Genomic DNA, 18,936 nt, shown 5'->3' on the forward strand with positions numbered 1-18,936 from the left:
TTTTTTCTTTTTTTGTAAAACCAAAATTTTAAGATTTCTTTCAGTCAGTGAAAATGGGTGTTAATGTAGGTCTTTTGTAAAAACAAAGTGGTATAATGTGAACTTTTGAAAAGGAGGGATACCTGTACCCGGAAGTTTTTACCCTTTGACCACCTTCACCCATTCTCCTCTCCACTGCACACCTAGCGACCGCCAATATACTCATTGTTTCTGTGAATTCTTTTCTTTTAAGATTCCACGTGTAAATGAGATAATATGATATTCATCTTTGTCTGTCTGACTTATTTCACTTAGCATAATGCCTTCAGCATCCGTTCATACTGTCACAAATGGTAGGGTTTTCTTCTTTTATGATTGAATAAAAGAATACATGTATATACATTGTGTACATTGTAATATATATACATTGTATATATACATATCTCACATTTTCTTTATTCATACATAGATGGGCATTTAGGTTGTTTCCATGTATAGTTATTATAAATAATGCTAGGTGTATAGACATCTCTTAAAGATAGTGATTTAATTACCTTCAGATATATACCCAGGAGTGTGATTGCTGGATCATATGGTAGTTTTATTTTTAAGTTTTGAGGAATCTCTATACTGTTTTCCACAGTGGTTGCACCAACTTACATTACCATCAATAGTGCATGAGAGTTCCCCTTTCCTCTACCTCTCACCAGCATTTGTCATATCTTGTCTTTTTGATACTAGTCATTCTGACAGTTGTGAGGTGATATCTCATTATGTGTGATTTGCGTTTTCCTGATGATTAATGATATTGAGCACCTTTTCATGTATCTGTTGGCCATATGTATGTCTTGGGAAAAATATCTTTTCAGATCTTCTAAAAATTATTATTACTATTGTTTTTTGCTATTAAATTGTATAAATTTTTTATATATTTTGGATATTAATTCCTTATCAGAAATATGATTTGCAAATATTTTCTCCCATTTGGTAGCTTACATTTTCATTCTGCTTATGGTTTTCTTTGCTGTGCAGAAACAGTGGCAGCTTTTTGGGTCACTCAGTAAATGGGCCAGAGAAATGCACCCAAATGAAGAATGTATTACCTCCAAAATCCAAAGTGGTCCAGTAGGCATTGTGCCTCCCTTTTGGTTGTAGGAGGATCCAGATGCAAAAACTTATATTTTACCCTACAACAGATATATTTTGACATGCACTACACCGCTGGACCCCTAGAAATTTCTCTAAGGTAGTAGTAACAGGAATGTTTGTTGGACATATTTTCTATCTTCTGATGTTAGTATATCTTACCAATAAGATTAAAGTAGTTGCTACTTTTTGCTCACTGCATCCAGTCAACATAATGTCATCAATGTAATGGACGAGTGAGACATCTTGTGGGAAGGGAAAACCATCAAGATCCCTACAAAGTAAATTTTGACATAGGGCTAGAGAGTAGACATATTCTTAACATAGGACAGTGAAGGTGTATTACTGGCCTTGCCAGCTGAAATCAAACTGCTTCTTATGGTCTTTATTGACATATGGAGGAAAAAGCATTTGCCAGATCTATAGCTACATGCCAGGTACCAGGAGACGTGTTAATTTGCTCAAGAAATGAAACCACATCTGCTATTGAAGTCAACACCTGGTTAAGTTTGTGACAATCTACTGTCATTCTCCGAGATCCATCTGCCTTCTGTAGAGGCCAAATTGCTCAAATTGGTGAGCTGAATGGGGATGTGATAGGATTCTCTACCCCTGTGTCCTTCAAGCCCATGATGGTAGCGATAATCTTTGTGATCCCTTCAGGAATGTGGTATTGCATTTAGTTTACTATTTTATTAAGTAGAGGCAGTTCTAATGGCTTTCACTTGGCCTTTGGCACCAATAGTTCTCATTACGCAGTTTAGGGAGTGAAAGTGTAGAGTCTATCTATTCCAAATTATGCATTCCAGAAATAGGGAAATAACCACAGATGTGTTCAGGAACTTACTGGGCCCACTGTTAAGATGGACCAGAGTTAAAATCCCATTGATTACCTGGCCTCCATAAGCCCCTATTATGATTATTGGGTCTCAGTGACATTTGGGGTCTCTTGTAATTATTGTCATTCAGAACCAGTGTTCAGTAGTTCTCTAAGTATCTGATTATTTCCTTTTCTCCAGTGCACAATTACCCTTCTAAAAACATTGTAGGTCCCTCTGGAGAAGGCTCGGTTAGAAATTAACAGTATAAATTCAGTAGTGTACTGGGGTCCTTCTTCAAGGGGAATAGCCTTCCTTCATTCAAGGGATTCTGGGTCTGTAAACTTGCTTAAGTCTGGGAATTTATTGAAGGGTCATGACTAACTGTATTTATGATTCAGGTTATACTTGTTCACTTGACCTAGAACCTTTCTGTTTACACGGTTCAAATAAGACTTTTGTATTCTTTTTATTTCATTTCCAGAATCACCATGATCAATTAGCCAATGCTGTAAGTCTGTTCAAATCAGACTACTCTGATTGCTGCTTTGATTCTCCTGTCCAGTTGAGTAACCATGCCTACCTTACCTTTGGTAGTTGAGTATCACCACTTGGCCCCTGTCACCCTGGGAATCAATTACTCCTGCTACATTTAAGTGTCCCAAATCAGCGACTGTAGTTCCCACTATAAGATCTGTCCTACAGAGAAACCAAGCAAGGAGCTCTGTGAGGATGCCAGGGCTCCTCTCACAAATTAATGTCTCACAGTGAAAGTTATGTGTTCTGGACCCTCCCACTGTGGGTGAATAGGTCTTCAATGACAAATCCACTCTAACATGTCAATCTCTCTAAACCTTTCAATGTCTTCCTCTACATTAAACAGAGGCAGGTCCACCATTTCCAGTTCACCTTTTGGTTCATGGTTTAGATGGCTTAGCCAACTAACCAAACAAATTGTTAGACACCCCCTCTCTTTTTTACTGCATAAGTTGTAACATTAAATGCAGAATCTCTGTTTTGTGAACCCATATCAATAAATTTGGCCTAATCCAACTTTATATGTTCTTTTCACTATTATCCTACATCCTTAGTATCCATTCCCACACATATTTCCCAGATTTCTGTCCCTATAAATTAAACAATTCAAGTAGTTTCCCTTGGAGGGTAGCATATCTAATCAAGGATCACACTTTGTACCTTACCTTTAGGGGCCTGCTGAGACTTGAGTCTAATCACATGTATGGAAGTAAAGAGAGGCAGTGGGCATGGGTCCTGAGGAGAATCATTGTCTTCTCTGGCAAATGGCTTAGGGGAGTTCTTTACCATTTCGTTAGGCAATGCAGAATTAATCTCCTCAGAAGGAGGTGGAGAGGCTACGGCAGGGTGTGGAAAGGCCTCTTCCACTGACAAAGAAGATTCATCAGAATTTAGGTGCTCAAAGGCTCAAGCTTCATTACGTTCTTCCCACAATTCCCATCCCAATTTATAGAATCTCATTTTTTCCCTAGTCGATGCCTTTCCTTTAACAGTAGACATCTTGTTAACTTGGGAGTTTATCCTGCTTTGTTATTCAGCCAGTCACAAGATGAGACTTGGTGTTTGATTTTCAGCAATATCAGACCAGCAGCTCTTGTGTCTCCTTTGACGTACACATAGAAGCTTCTATGTCATTTATGTAGCACTTGGGCTAATAATTCAAATTCCTGAGCTCATCCTTTTCTTTCACCAGTTTGTCCAGTGATGTCAACCTCATTGTATTTGTTAGTTTTCCAAAATTGTTTGGTAGTATCATATGCATATGCCCCCGGTGCTCCCTTTACTATTAGGAATATAATCAATATCATCTTCAAATATAATCAGATTAGAAGACAAATTCCAGAAACCTCAGAACTAATGCAGAAAACTCATCCGTCAAATTCTGTTACTCTACAATCACTTCCAGTACCAAAATCTGTGTCAGGGTACTCTATAGAGAGGAAAAAACTATATCATATGTATATTATAGGCTTGTGATTATGGAGACTGAGAGACCTTTAATCTACTCTCTACAGATTGGAGACCCAGGAAAACCAGTGGTGTAGTTCTAATCCAAATTCACTAGGCTGGTAACCAGGAGAACTGATGATGTAAGTTTCAGTGCAAGTCCAAAGGCTAGGGATGCTGACGGTATAATTCTCAGTCCAAGAGCAGGAGAATACTGATGTCTAAGCTCATGCTGTCAGATGAAAAAAGAATTCTCCCTTTCTCCTCTTTTTCATTCTGTTCAGACTCTAAACAGATTGGATGATAGCCATTCACACTGGGGTGGATAACGTGTTTTGCTCAGTCTACCAATTCAAATGCTAATCTCTTCTGGAAACACCTGCACAGATGCAAACAGAATGTTTAACCAGCTATCTGTGTCTTCCATGATGCAGTCAAGTTGATGCATAAAATTAACCATCACAGTAAATGTCAATGAACTCTTCTAAAAAGATGTTTTAATTGCTTCTATATCACTATAGGGTGATGATCCCATCTGAAATAATAATTTTTTTTAACGTTTATTCATTTTTGAGAGACAGAACAGAACGTGAGCTAGGGAGGGGCAGAAGGAGAGGGAGACAGAATCCAAAGCAGGCTCCAGTCTCTGAGCTGTCAGCACAGAGCCCAATGCAGGGCTCGGACTCACTGACCACCAGATCATAACCTGAGCCAAAGTCGGATGCCCAACCGAATGAGCCACTCAGGCGCCCCCTCCCCCCATCTGTAATAATAAAGTAATTTTAACCCCCTCTCTTTTTTGGAGCTTTCCTGGAGCAGCTATAGTTTTATACTTTGTATCATAGAAACTTTGAGACACAACTTATTTGTTCTTACTTGACCATAGATTCTTTAGGGCAGAATCCATGTTAGTATTTCTACATGTTAGGAAATAAGTTCTGGTGTATAATAGATGTTCAGTAAATGAAGAAATCTTGTTATATTTACACAATAGATTTGGCAACTGAAAGCCTATTCTGATTTAATCAGATGGTTCAGATGGGAAATAAGATCATTTTAGAATTGTGTCTACCACAGAGTAGGACTGTGTGTGTGTATGTGTGTGTGCTGGAGAGAAGAGCAGATATTGGGCTATGCCAACACAAAACAGTAACAGGAACAAAATAGCAATAACAATGAAATGAATTAATTTTTTCCTATTCTTTATTTAGTTCTCTCTTTAGTGTGGCTTAGTAATCAAGTACACTGGGATTAATGGTTCTATGTGAGTTCGCCCTTTTACAGTAATCACTTAGGGAAACAGTTAATAAACAAAATATTTTGGAACTGTTTTTGGAATTAATTCCTTCCAAATTTGTACCATTATTGTAAAAGACTTAATTCATAATTTTTTAGAAGAGAACTGATTTTAGGAAAAATGTAAAAAGTAGGTATTATTATTTATGTTTTCAAAAAAAAAGATTAGTATTAGCCAAAGGCTGATAAAACTCTCAAGCTAGACAATACCATTTTGGGTAAAAAAAAATAAAGTATGGCTAAACACAACTTAGATTTCTTTATATGGCTTGCAAAATGTTCGAGAGAAATGAAAATGAGATTTCAAACGTGTTGTGGTTAAGGGAAGTCACTGGAATATGTGCTTTCAATTTGTATATTTTAAACATTTATTGGAAATTTTCATTTTGAATTATTTATTTAGCTTTGTACCTCACCTACTTTTGAGTAGGATTTGAAACACTGAATTTATGTATACTTATTTTTAATATTTAAATATATCAGAGCAAAATATTTATGTTCTACTGACTTTTACTTTAATTTTCTTCTCTTGTGTTGTAACAAAAAGATTTCCTTTCATAAAAATATATTCTACAATTAGTAGACTTAGAATTAGTCTTCTAAAATCTCTCCTCTGATGCCAATTTTTTTCCCTCATTGAGATAGTCCCAGATTGCTTATTTAGTCCACTCAAAATTGTTTTGCTTTTTAATATCATGCAAGTACCCTCTCAGAAATATTTTCAGAACTCCGTGAGGGAGGCCCACAATTTCCTAGGGCAATTTATGATATAAAGGGACATGAAAGCGGCAAGCTCTCCACATCAAGGAGTTGTTGCTGGTTTTCTCAGGGAATGATAAGATTAATGGTATTTCCTGATTTTATTCTAAAAGTCAAAAATACTGCTGCTGTGTCTGGAAAGTATCCGCTTTTCAAGAAAATTTTACTGCTTTGTTTTTTGCTCAAATAATGAGCTAAACTATTTGAAGGAGAACGGTACATACAGAAAATAGAAGGACTTTACCTTTCTTTAGAAAACCACATAGAAAATTTTGAACTAAATTTATGTTGGAAATAAAGGGTTATAGATAATATTTATAATTTAAGTTCACTTAATTAAACACATAGGTGTAGTTATCATCCTGTATCATTCCATCAGTTGTGACCAGAAGAGTAGTGTGTCCCCTCATCCTGTGGTATGCCTCTAGGATAGGATTTGGCTACATGTCAGTCCCCATAAATGGATAATTGGAAGAGATTTGTAGAAAGCTTTAGGTATACTATTTTGATTATAAAAAATAGTGCAGTTTACAAGCATACCTCATTTTACTGTGCTTCACTTTATTGGATTTATAGTGTGCTTTTTACCAATAGAAAGTTTAAGACTTCAGTCTTAAAGGAGGAAGCAACTGCAGATGTGGTGGGAATAGCAAGAGAACTAGAATTAGAAGTGGAGCCTGAAGATGAGACTGGATTGCTGGAGTCTTGTGATCAAACTTGAACAGATGAGGAGTTGCTTCTTATGGATGAACAAAGAAAATTGTCTCCTGAGATGGAATCTACTCCAACTGAAGATGCTGCGAGAATTGTTGAGATTTAGGGTTCTAGAGGACTGAGAGTATTTAGAATATTTGGGTTTAGAGTATTCCATAAACTTAGTTGATAAAGCAATAGCAGAGTTTGAGAGGATTGACTCCAATTTTGAAAGACGTTCTCTGTGCATAAGATGCTATTAAACAGCATGACATGCTGCAGAGGAATTGTTCAAGAAAGGAACATTTTTTTTCATTAGCTTTCCATTTTCCAGATATATTCAATGCTTAATTTCTTGTGTATTCATAAAGCAATTATTAGTGCATGGGAGTGCCCATACATATACATACATATCCCCTCTTTCTCTTTTTTCTACTAATCTATACCTTTACTTACTCTCCAATTAAATCTCTTTCTTTGAGAACTTTCTATGTGAAAAGACTGCTATTTGCTGATGATATAGTTGTAAGCAAAAAAAGATTTAACTTTTATCCTTATAATACTGAATTTTGCAGGCAAGTAGAGGTGAGATGGATGCATAAGAAAGAGAAGACTTCTAAAATGGTACTGTAAGGACCTTGGTGAACTTGGTCCCCATGGAAACAATGAAAAAAAAAAAAGAAAAATGGCAAAACAACTAAAATTAACTATTTCATAACTCTGAAAGTTATCCTAACCATGGAACAAACTAAAAATCATTTATCCATGAGAAACTTCTGAACCTTTGTAAGATAGCAGGGCCTATAGTGTTTTGACTTTGAGTTATTCCCATCATCCCTCCATCTGTAGTTCAGTGGCATGGAAGCTTAGGAGAAGCCAGTAGTCTTCCATTGGAAGGTAGTACACTGATCTCATTTAGAATTCTGTTAAAAACACTATCCCCAGGGCATAGTCAATATTTTGTCTGTACCCGCAGCTTCTTGGAAAATATCCATTCCTGAGGTGTTGTGGCTATTTTATTTGACTCAGAGCTCAGAATAGTGCAAAAAATTCTATCCCCAGGGCATTGCAGTCTGAAACTAATAGCAGTCTATTGCTAACATCAAAGCCTAGGCTGTTATCTTAGTTGGGAAAAGAAGAGCTTGGTTAAAACTTTAAGGTCCGGTCCTAGAGAACTAAATGACCATAGGGAACTTTGAAAAGCTTCAACATATTCCTGGGATCAAGAAAGTTGCACTCATACAGGACTTTGTTTTTGCCCAGGAAAGACCTGGAAAAGGAAAAGGTCCCAGTCATTCACCTCTGTCTGAATTTAAGGCCCCATGTAAGCAGGAAGTGAAATTGTAAGCTGCTTAAAATTTGAAGGCATGCCTTTTCGCACAAATTCCCTTGGCAAAGAGTAGTAGACATACAGGCAAGCATTTAAGGAATTCTGACTTATCATTGCTTGACTACTAAATTATATTGATCTTGGGCTGAACCCTAGGATGCAGGCTTAAACCTACAAATAAGAACTTAAAAAATGATAGCTGGGAACTCAGTGGCAACATACAGCAGGGAAAAGAGAATCTACAGAATTAGTTAAGAAAAGTCCTTAAAAGATTAGAAACAACAAGAAAAACAATAGCAACAGTAACAGCAGCACCAACAAACCTTGGAGGGTAAGGAAGGAATCTGATAACAGAGTTGTTACAATATAATATCTACAATGACCAGTTTTCAACCAAAAATTTCAACCAAAGAAAAACTGTGTTACATATATAGGAAAAAAAGTAGAGTACAGAAAATGTCATTGATGAGGCCCCAGGTGTTATATTAATAGGCTTAAATGTAGCTGTTTTAAGTATGTTCAAGGGACTAAAGGACACCAGGATTAAAGAATTAAAGAAAATGATAACAATTATGTCTCACCAAATATACAATATCAACAAAGAGATAAAAATAATAAAAAAGGAATCAAATGTAAACTCTGGAGCTGACAGTACCATAATTAAAATAAAAGGTTCACTAGAGGGGCGCCTGGGTGGCTCAGTCGGTTAAGCATCCGACTTCAGCTCAGGTCACGATCTTGTGGTTCACGAGTTCGAGCCCCGTGTGGGGCTCTGGGCTGATGGCTCAGAGCCTGGAGCCTGCTTCCGATTCTGTGTCTCCCTCTCTGACCCTCCCCCCATTCATGCTCAGTCTCTCTCTGTCTCAAAAATAAATAAACGTTAAAAAAAATTTTTTTTAAATGTTCACTAGAGAACATTAACAGAAGACTTAATCTCATGGAAAAGAATTATTGAACTTTAAGATATGTCCATAAAGATTTTCCAGTCTGAGGAACAGGAAAAAATTGAAGAAAAATGAAGAGAACGTTAGAGTTTGTGGAATACCAGCAACTATACCAACGTACACGTAATGGGAGTTCCGGAAGAAGAGGAGAGAAAGAAAGAGACATAAAAATTATTCAAAGAAATAATGGTTCCAAATGCCCGAAGGTGATGAAAAACATTAACCTACATATTAAAGAAGTTCAACGAACTTCAAGTAAACTCAGAGAGATCCACACCTATCCATGTCATTGTTCAATTGGCAAAAATCAAAGAAAAGAAAATCTTAAAAGCTTCAAAAGAAAAATGACATATCACATGCAAAGAATCCTCAGTGAGATCAACAGGTGGCTTTTCATGGATGCCTTAAGGCAGAGGGATGGAAACTTTAAAGTAGTGAAAGGAAAAACCTACTAACCAAGAATTCTGTATTCAGCAAAACTCTCCTTCAAAATGAAGGAGAAATTAAGACATTGCCAGATAAACAAAAACTGAGAGAATGCATTGCTAGAAGACCTGCCCTATAAGAAATACCGAAGGCAGCCCTTCAGGCTAAAATAAAGGGGCACTAAATGATAACTTGAATCCACATTAAGAAAGGAAGGACAGTGGTCAAGATAGCTACACAGATAAATACAAATGACAGTAAAAACGTATTCTTGTTTGTTTCTCTATGATTTAAAAGACAATTCATAAAGCAATAATTATCAAACTATGTTAGTGGCTTATAATGTATGAAGATATAATCGCATGAAGTCTGAAGGTGGGAGCAGAGGTATATTGGAAAAAAGTTTTTGTATAATATTGGAATTAAGTTAGTATCAACCTGAAATACATGATTTTTATATTGAGATGTTAATTGCAATCCCCAGGTAACCACTAAGAAAATGAGATAGGGAGCTGCGTATTTGATGTCAGCCATTTTTCAAAAAGTCATCCATCATGTAAAGGCGAGACCACACTCTAGATCACAGAAAAAGGACTGGATGTTTGAAGTTACAAGAAAGCAGTTTAACTCCATTACAAAAAAAAAAAAAAAAAAAAAAAAAAGAGTTTTAATTATTAGAATTGTTTGTCAATGAAATGGGATGGCTAAGAAAAAAAAAATGAGATTGATATCAGCATAAATTTAGTTTTAAGAGAGGCTGAATGATTTAGTATGTTAAAAAGAAAAACACAAGCCCAAAAGGGAGTCACTTATGCTAGGCCTTGCCACCAAACTGGGGCTTAATGCCTAAGCTAATTATACTTTCAACTTCCTCCAGAAATGTAGTCTTCACCCATCTGTCAGGAATTTTGTAGGGGCACCTGGGTGGCTCAGTCAGTAAGCATCTGACCTTGGCTCAAGGTCATGATCTTGTGGTTTGTGAGTTCGAGCCCCACGTTGGGCTCTATGCTGACAGCTCGGAGCCTGGAGGCTGTGTCTTCCTCTCTCTCTGCCCCTCCCCTGCTCATACTCTGTCTTTCTCTGTCTCTCAAAAATAAATAAATGTTAAAAAAAAATTTAAAAAGAAACAAAAACAAAATAATTTTCTGGTCAGCACCAGGGAGGTAATCTGTCACATAGGCCTCTCTGTCCCCTAAATGAACATGAAATGAACCACCTAATAAGACCTTTTGTCCCCAGTGAAAGGTAACCTCACCAAAAATGATCCTTTTTCTCTGTTAATGTCTTTGTTGACCCGTTTTAAAAACCTTTCCCTCTCTGGGGCTCCCAGGTGGCTCAGTTGGTTAAACTTCTGACTTCAGCTCAGGTCATGATCTCACGGTTCATGAGTTCGAGCCCTTTGTCTGGTTCTGTGCTGACAGCTCAGAGCCTGGAGATTCTCTGTCTCCCTCTCTCTCTCTGCCCCTCCTCTGCTCTCTCTCTCTCTCCCTTTCTCTCTCAAAAATAAACATTAAAAACAAACACTCAAACAAAAAAACTCTTTCCCTCTCTGTAGTCTTTTGGGACTGCCCTCCACTTGCTAGATGGAATGCTGTTTGGATTTATAAATTGATTAATAAAGCCAATTTGACCCTTAAAATTCACTTGTTCGAATTTTTATTATTTAACAAGTATTATGTAGATGTGGAAATGAGACTTCTAATGACAATTTTTTTATTCTTATGATTTAATGAATATCAAAGAGAATGTTTGTCAGTAGGACCTCAGTTCTACTGTTTTGACATTCAAAATAAAATAGAAAAAAACCCCACAAATATTAAATCCATTTTTACTTAGACACTTTTCTAAAGAAGACATTCAGATGGCCAACAGACACATGAAAAGATGCTCAACGTCACTCCTCATCAGGGAAATACAAATGAAAACCACACTGAGATACCACCTCACACAGGTCAGAGTGGCTAAAATGAACAAATAAGGAGACTATAGATGCTGGCGAGGATGTGGAGAAACGGGAACCCTCTTGTATTGTTGGCGGGAATGCAAACTACCACTCTGGAGAACAGTGTGGAAGTTCCTCAAAATTAAAAATAGAACTACTCTATGACCCAGCAATAGCACTACTAGGAATTGACCCAAGGGATACAGGAGTGCTAATGCATAGGGGCACATGTACCCCAATGTTTATAGCAGCACTCTCAACAATAGCCAAATTATGGAAAGAGCCTGTTTATCAACTCATGAATGGATAAGGAAGATGTGGCTTATGTATACAATAGAATACTACTTGGCAACGAGAAAAAAATGAAATCTGGCCATTTGCAGCAACATGGATGGAACTGGAGGGTATTATGTTAAGTGAAATAAGTCAGGCAGAGAAAGACAGATACCATATGTTTACACTCATATGTGGATCCTAAGAAACTTAACAGAAGACCAAGGGGGAAGAGAAGGGGAAAAAAAAAGTTACAGACAGGGAGAGAGGCAAACGGTAAGAGACTCTTAAACACTGAGAACAAACTGGGGGTTGATGGGGGGTGGGGGGGAGAGGGAAAAGTGAGTGATGGGCATTGAGGAGGGCACCTGTTGGGATGATCACTGGTTGTTGTATGGAAACCAATTTGACAATAAATTATATTTAATAAAAAAATAAAAAAAAGAAAAAGAAATTTTAAAAAATCCATTTTTACTTACCTTTCTTCAATATTTTGAATATAAATTTATTCTAGCCTTCTTATCCTTTACACAGGATTTAAGTTAATTTAATTGTTTTATCACCTCTGATCATGTTAATCTGCAATAGTTCATATAAGACAACCACACAGATATCGTTTTAGGCTTCTGTTCAGCACAATGTTGGGGAATTTCTGGGGCTTTACCTCATCTTGGTTCCTTTGTTTTCTGGATTGTAGGCATTCTTCTTTCTTATTTTATTCCCTATTTCCTTTTTATTTTATTTTATTTTATTTTATTTTATTTTATTTTACTTTATTTTATTCTCTATTTCCTATTTATTCCCACATTTCCTTTTGAGCTTCCTGAGAAAGGTTGAATGATAAGTGTTTTTGTTGTTGCTGAGATTTTTCATGTCTGAAAATGTCGTTGTTCTAATATTACTTTAAATTAATAATTTGCCTTAGTATAGAGTCCTAATTTGGAAATAATCTTTCCTTCGATTTTGAAGAAACCTTTCCATGGTCTCCCAGCTTTTGTTGCTGTTCTTAACAAATCTAATGCTACTATTAATTTTACTTTTGTTCTAAAAACCTAAATTTTCCTTTTTGAAGATAGTCAAGATCTCTTTGCCCTAGTGTTCTTGAAAGTCACAATGATGTTTATTGGTTGGGTTCTATTTTCATCCATTTGCAGAACCATTAGTGGACCCTTCCTATCTAGACATTGAAGTAGTACTGAAAATGTTTCTTGCATTATTTCATTGTTGATTTCTCCATTTTTGCTGTCATCTTATTTTGAAATGAATATGATGCATTTTTGGCACTGCCTTCTATTTTTTTAAAAACTTTCTTTTATAATTTTCTTGTCTTTGTCTTTTTAATACATTTCTGAGAGATTTCCTCAACTTTATTTTCTAAGGATTTTGTTGAATGTTTATTTTTTTTTTCTTTTTGGTTATCAAATTTCTGAGAGCTAGCACTATTTTCTTATTCTCTAAATGCTTATTCTTTTGTTTCAAGTCACATCTTTTTCTTGTTTAGTGATTAAAATAACTTCTCATTTCCTTAAAGATAATACATTTTCATGTATGTATTTGAAATTTTTCTCTTCCTTTTTAGTTTCTTCTTTTCCAATTACTTATTTTCATTTTGTTCCTTATATTTTATGTGATAGGTTTTCTTCAAATATCTGTCAATATTTAATTTTTTGCTTACATTTAAGAATGAGACAGTTAAAAGCTGATTGGAAGTCCTGTGTGTACAATGAGTCTTTATCAAAAGGTAATCAGGTTGGATAATTCATTGACTGTCCTTGAATTTAATTATCTTTAGATGCTGCTATCAAGGCCTGGTCAGATTCTTATCTCTGATTTTCTGTGGGAGCTGGTACAACCCTGGTGGCCAAAGCTCTGTGTATCTAGTGTGATAATAAGCATGAAGCTCATTGTGTTCCCTTGGCAACCTTTCTGTTTTTTATATTCAACTATGGCTGAAAGTTTATAGTATTGGTATCCTCTGTTTTAATCTTGCTAGAAGATGACTCTTCAGACTACTGCCTCAGTATGGGGTGGAAGAATTTATTAGACATACAGAGTAGGAAAAATATTTAAGAATTAAAATGTTTCTCAAGTCTTTACTCGGTTCTTGTGTTCTTAGTTGTCTCATTCCAGTGGTATCTAGTGCTAAGTCCCTTGAAAGTTCCATGGTACCATAGGTTAATCTCAGTTTTTCCACACTACTGGCTTACAAGATAGTTACCACCAAAATTGTACTTTGTTTTCCTGCCATTAAAAATGTTATTGACGTTGTCTCATTTTGTATTCAATTTGTGTATTTGTGGGTTTATGATTTCTTTTAAAAATCCATTTTTAATAATTTTGTGGATGGTGGGAAGGAGTAAAAGCTACGATGGGCATTCAATCCATCAGTTTTTAATCAAAAGCCAAGGGATTGTTTTGTTTTTCTTTAGAATTGTAACTAATGTGGATAAGCTAAAGCTTATAATAATTGGATTAGAGAAGGAGACTATGAAATGAATAAATTGCTTGTTTCAACTGAGGTTTTTAAAAAACTTATCATTATAAATAATCTTATAATCAAGTAGAATGTAACTAACACTTTATTTTTTGCTTACTATATGGCAGGCACCATTCAAGAAACTTATAACATTAACTTAATTTTCACCAAAGTTTTTTCATGGTATATGCTACTGTAATCTTTCTCTCTTTTTTCAAATGAAGACATTTAATTCCTTGTTCTTTATGACTGTTTCTTATTGTTTATGTTTAATAGGTGTATAATAAAGAATCTTGTAAATGAAGTATTGTAACTAAGGTAATGTTAACAACAAACAGACAAAATACATACAATGGCTTCAACACAATAAATGTTTATTTCTTGCTCATATAAAGTCTATGACAAAGGCTGCTGAATCTCAAGTAGCTCTCTTCCAAGTAGTAATTCCTGGCTCAGGCTCCTTTCATTTTATGCCTTGCTGTGTTCAAACTGTACTTTCAAGGTTCCTATGCTTACTACATCAAGTTGGAGGAATGGGTTAAAGACAGTGGAGAAGGTGCAGCTCCTCTTTAAGTATCTTAGTCACTGACATGACACACTCTTCATCTGCTCCTATTCTATTGTTGAGACATTTTGACATGGCCAGACCTAATTTTGAGGAATGTTGAAAAATGTAGCCTTGCTCTGTGCCAGAAAGAAGATATATGTGTGTTGAACTGCTCACCAGATTTACCCTCCAGTGTCCATACATCTCTTCTTCTACATAGAACTAGGAAATGGCAGCGCCAGTTTTAATCCATGTCTGTGGATCCAATGTCCATGCCAATCCATTGGTAACACCAAGCTACATTCTCTGGTATGGAAAAATCACACTGGCTTTTACTGTCAGACTCTTGGTTTCAGCTCAGGTCATGATCTCTCAGTTTCTGAGATCTAGGCCTGCTTGGGATTGTCTCTTTCCCTCTCTTTCTGATCCCCAACCCCCCACTCATGTGCTCACTAACGCTCTCTCTTTCAAAATATAAAACTTAAAAAAAATGGTTCTGTCTTTGAAAGGTTTTCATCAGGTAGTATAGCAACTGTCCACTTTTGTTGGCATTTCCCTTAATGCCTCCTCTCACCATTTATAGGTGTTTTCTGGATATTCCCCTTAGAAATGTTTTGCTTATACTTACCCTCTTTTTCATTCTGATTGTCACTACTTCTGATAGTATGATGTAGTATTTAAGAAACTGAACTTTGGGTTAGAGATGAATTCAAATCTTGGCTCAGCCAAATATCAACAGTGTGTCCCTAGGAAATGATCTGGCATTTCTGAACTTTAGTTCTCTCTTCTGTAAAATGGGGATAATATTAAACTTGTATGGTTGCTGAGACCAAATAGAATTATATGTGCAAAATAATTATGCCCTGTTTGTAAATCATTGTTATGTTAGCCTTCAAAAAGTGCCTTCTGATCAAAGCACTCTCCTGAATGGGAACTCCATTGTCTATGGAATAAAGTCAAAATGTATTTGCCCAAAATTAAAATAAATGTCTTCTTTGGATAGAAATTACATTTCATCCTTCTTTATTTCCAAATATTACCTTATGCTTCGTAAAATCAAATGTTATTCTCCCGTCTTTCCTTTACTATTCTCTCCTAAATGCTTCACTCCTGACTCCACTTGAAGGTATACAAAAATCTTCAAGACCCAACTTCGATTCTATCTTCCCCAACACTACATTTTTGGCCAGCTCAGTGTGCACTCTCCTTTGCATCTTGTAAAATTCACATGTTGCTTATTTATGTGTCTTCTTTTTACTATAAAATTAATTTTAGTCTTTCAATGCCTGGCATTATATACTTCATATAGTAAATATAATTTAATATTTTTTATTTTCCTAGATAATTTAACTTTATGATTTGTTAGATAAATAAACAAATACATTTACAAAACAAATATACCATGATAAATGTCTTTATTGGCCTATATGTTTGCTTCATAAGCTTAATTACTCAAGGAAAATAAAACTTTAATTCATCTAAAATATATGCAGTCTTGAAGCTCTTGATTTAACCCCAGAATATCTAGAATCAGTTTTCTATTACATGGATCGCCAGAATCACAGAGTCTCAGAGCCAGACACATGATTCCCTTTGGGAGAATCAGTCACCAAGAAGTTACTCAGCTTCTACTTGATCATTTTTATTTTGGAGGAAATCCTAAGGGAAAGCAGGCTGTTCAACTTATAAGTCAATACAATTATCAGAGAATTTGACTTTTTTTACTAAAATATTTTTTATTACTTTCCCTCACTGATCTTCCTTTATTTAATATCTGTCTTATGTGAGGTATTACAATACTGCTCCATATAAAATATTCTGTTTAGAGGGACGCCTGGGTGGCTCAGTCAGTTAAGTACCTGACTCTTGAGTTAGGCTCAGGTCATGATCTCGTAGTTTGTCGGGCTCTGTACTAATGGTATGAAGATTGCTTGAGATTCTCTCCCTTTCTCTCTGCCCCTATACTTTCTCTCTCTCTCTCTCTCTCTCTCTCTCTCTCTGTCTCTCAAAATAAGTAAATAAACTTAAAAAAAAATATCCTGTGCAGTCAGGTGATCACATCAACGTATGTGAAACTTCACTTTCCTATCTGCACTGTTGGTGTGCCATTTGTAAGCCTGTCAAGATTTTACTGACAAAGAAGAGTGGTAGCAAGCATAATGAAATTTGAGTAATTGTGCTTTGGGTTAAGTCCGCATAACATGGGTGAAATAGAATTGTCTTATCCCTTGATGATTGTTGTTCTTAGTTTGAATATAAATAAAAATTATTTCCAATGTTTTCTTTACACACCATATTTCATTCTTAGCTATGCTTTTTTATGTCCTTATCTTTGTTTCTGTTCCCTTCTTCCATCTGCTGCTTATGACCCTTTCTTTCTGAATTCTTCCTGATAAGAGCATATTATTTCCATATTTTTCTTCTTCATCTGAGTCATTTGCTAGTCTTGGCAGAATTTTTGCTTGGAAGTTTTTTAAAATTATCTGCCTGCATTATGAGTTTTGTCTGTGGAATCTTATTGAACTTTGCTATAAACTTCTTTTTGGCATCAAATGCTAAATACTTTATTTACATTATCAATTATTTTATTAAAAGTGATAAATGTAAAATTAAAGTATACAAGAATATATGAAGTAAAATATAAGTCTCTCTCCCATCCTGGTCTCTCACTTTCCCTACTTAGAGGCAAACATGTTTCCTGCACATCCTTCTAGAGTTTTAAAATTCATGAACCATCATATATAGGTATGTCCTTCAAATAACAACAAAGGTTGCATTTCACACATTTTCTACTACTCCTTGCTTTTATTTATTTTCTTAATATTTTTTAGTGTTTATTTATTTTGATGGGGGAGAGAGAAAATGGAGAGAGAAAGAATCCTAAGCAGTCTCTGCACTGGCAGCTCAGAGCCCAATGTGGGGCTCAAACCCACACTCCATGAGGTCATGACCTGAGCTGAAATCAATAGTTGGATGCTCAACCAACTAAGCCACCCAGGCACCCCACTTTGCTTTTACTTTTACTTTTTTTGAAATGGGTTTTTTGAGGTAAAATTGATATATAACATTATATGAGTTTCATGTGTGCAACATTATAACATATCTGTATGCATTACAAAGTGACCACCAACAAAAGTATAGATATCTTCCATCACCATACAATTGACCCCCCTTAACTTATTTTGCCCACTCCCCAACCTCCTGCTCCTTGAGTAACATCAGTCTGTTCTCTGTATGTGTAAGTTTGTTTTTGTTTTGTATTATTTGTTCATTTGTTTGGTGTTTTTAGATTCCACATATAAGTGAAATCATACAATATTTGTCTTTCTCTGTCTGACTTATTTTACTCAGCATAATTTCTTCAGGATCCATTCATGCTTTCTTCAGCAATGGTAAGATTTCATTCTTCTTTATGGCTGAGTAGGATCCCATTGTACATATATATACCACATCCTCTCTATCCATTCTTCTATTGATGGACACTTAGGTTGTTTCCATATCTTGGCTATTGTAAATAATGCTGTAATAAACATAGGAGTGCATACATATATTTTCAAATTAGTGTTTTTGGATTATTTGGATAAATACGCAAAAGTGGAATAGTTGGATCATGTGGTAGATCTATTCTTAACTTTTTGAGGAATCTCCATAGAGATTTCTGTAGTGGCTGCACCAGTTTGCATTCCCACCAACAATGTATGGAGGTTCCTTTTTCTTTACATCCTCTTCAACACTTGTTATTTCTTGTCTTTTTGAAAATAGCCATTTTAAAAGGTGTAAAGTGATATCTCAGTGTGTTTTTTTTAACTATTCATTTTTTTAATGTTTATTTATTTTGAGAGAGAGACAGGCAGACAGACAGACACAGAGTGAGCGGGGCAGGAGAAGAGAGAAAGGCAGACACAGAATCTGAAGCAGCTTCCAAGCTCTGAGCTGTCAGCACAGAGCCCCCACGCAGGGCTCCAAATCACAGACTGAGATCATGACCTGAGCTGAAGTTGGACCCTTAACCGACTGAGCCACCCAGGTGCTTCTCATTGTGGTTTTGATATGCATTTTCCCAGTAACTAGTGGGATTGAGCATCTTTTCATGTGTGTGCTGGCCATCTGTGTGTCTTTGGAAAAATGTTTATTCAGATCCTCCACCCATTTTTTAGTCAAGTTGTTTGCTTTTTATTGTTGTGTGAGCTCTATATATTTCGGATATTAGCCCCTTATCATGTACAGTCTTTGCAAATATCTTCTCCCATTCACTAGGTTGCCTTGTTCTGATTATCATTTCCTGTTCCTTCAGTTTTCAGGTCTTTTCAGTGTGAATTTGTTA

This window comes from Neofelis nebulosa, chromosome 3 (assembly GCF_028018385.1).
Source record: "Neofelis nebulosa isolate mNeoNeb1 chromosome 3, mNeoNeb1.pri, whole genome shotgun sequence".
Classification (NCBI taxonomy): Eukaryota; Metazoa; Chordata; class Mammalia; order Carnivora; family Felidae; genus Neofelis; species Neofelis nebulosa.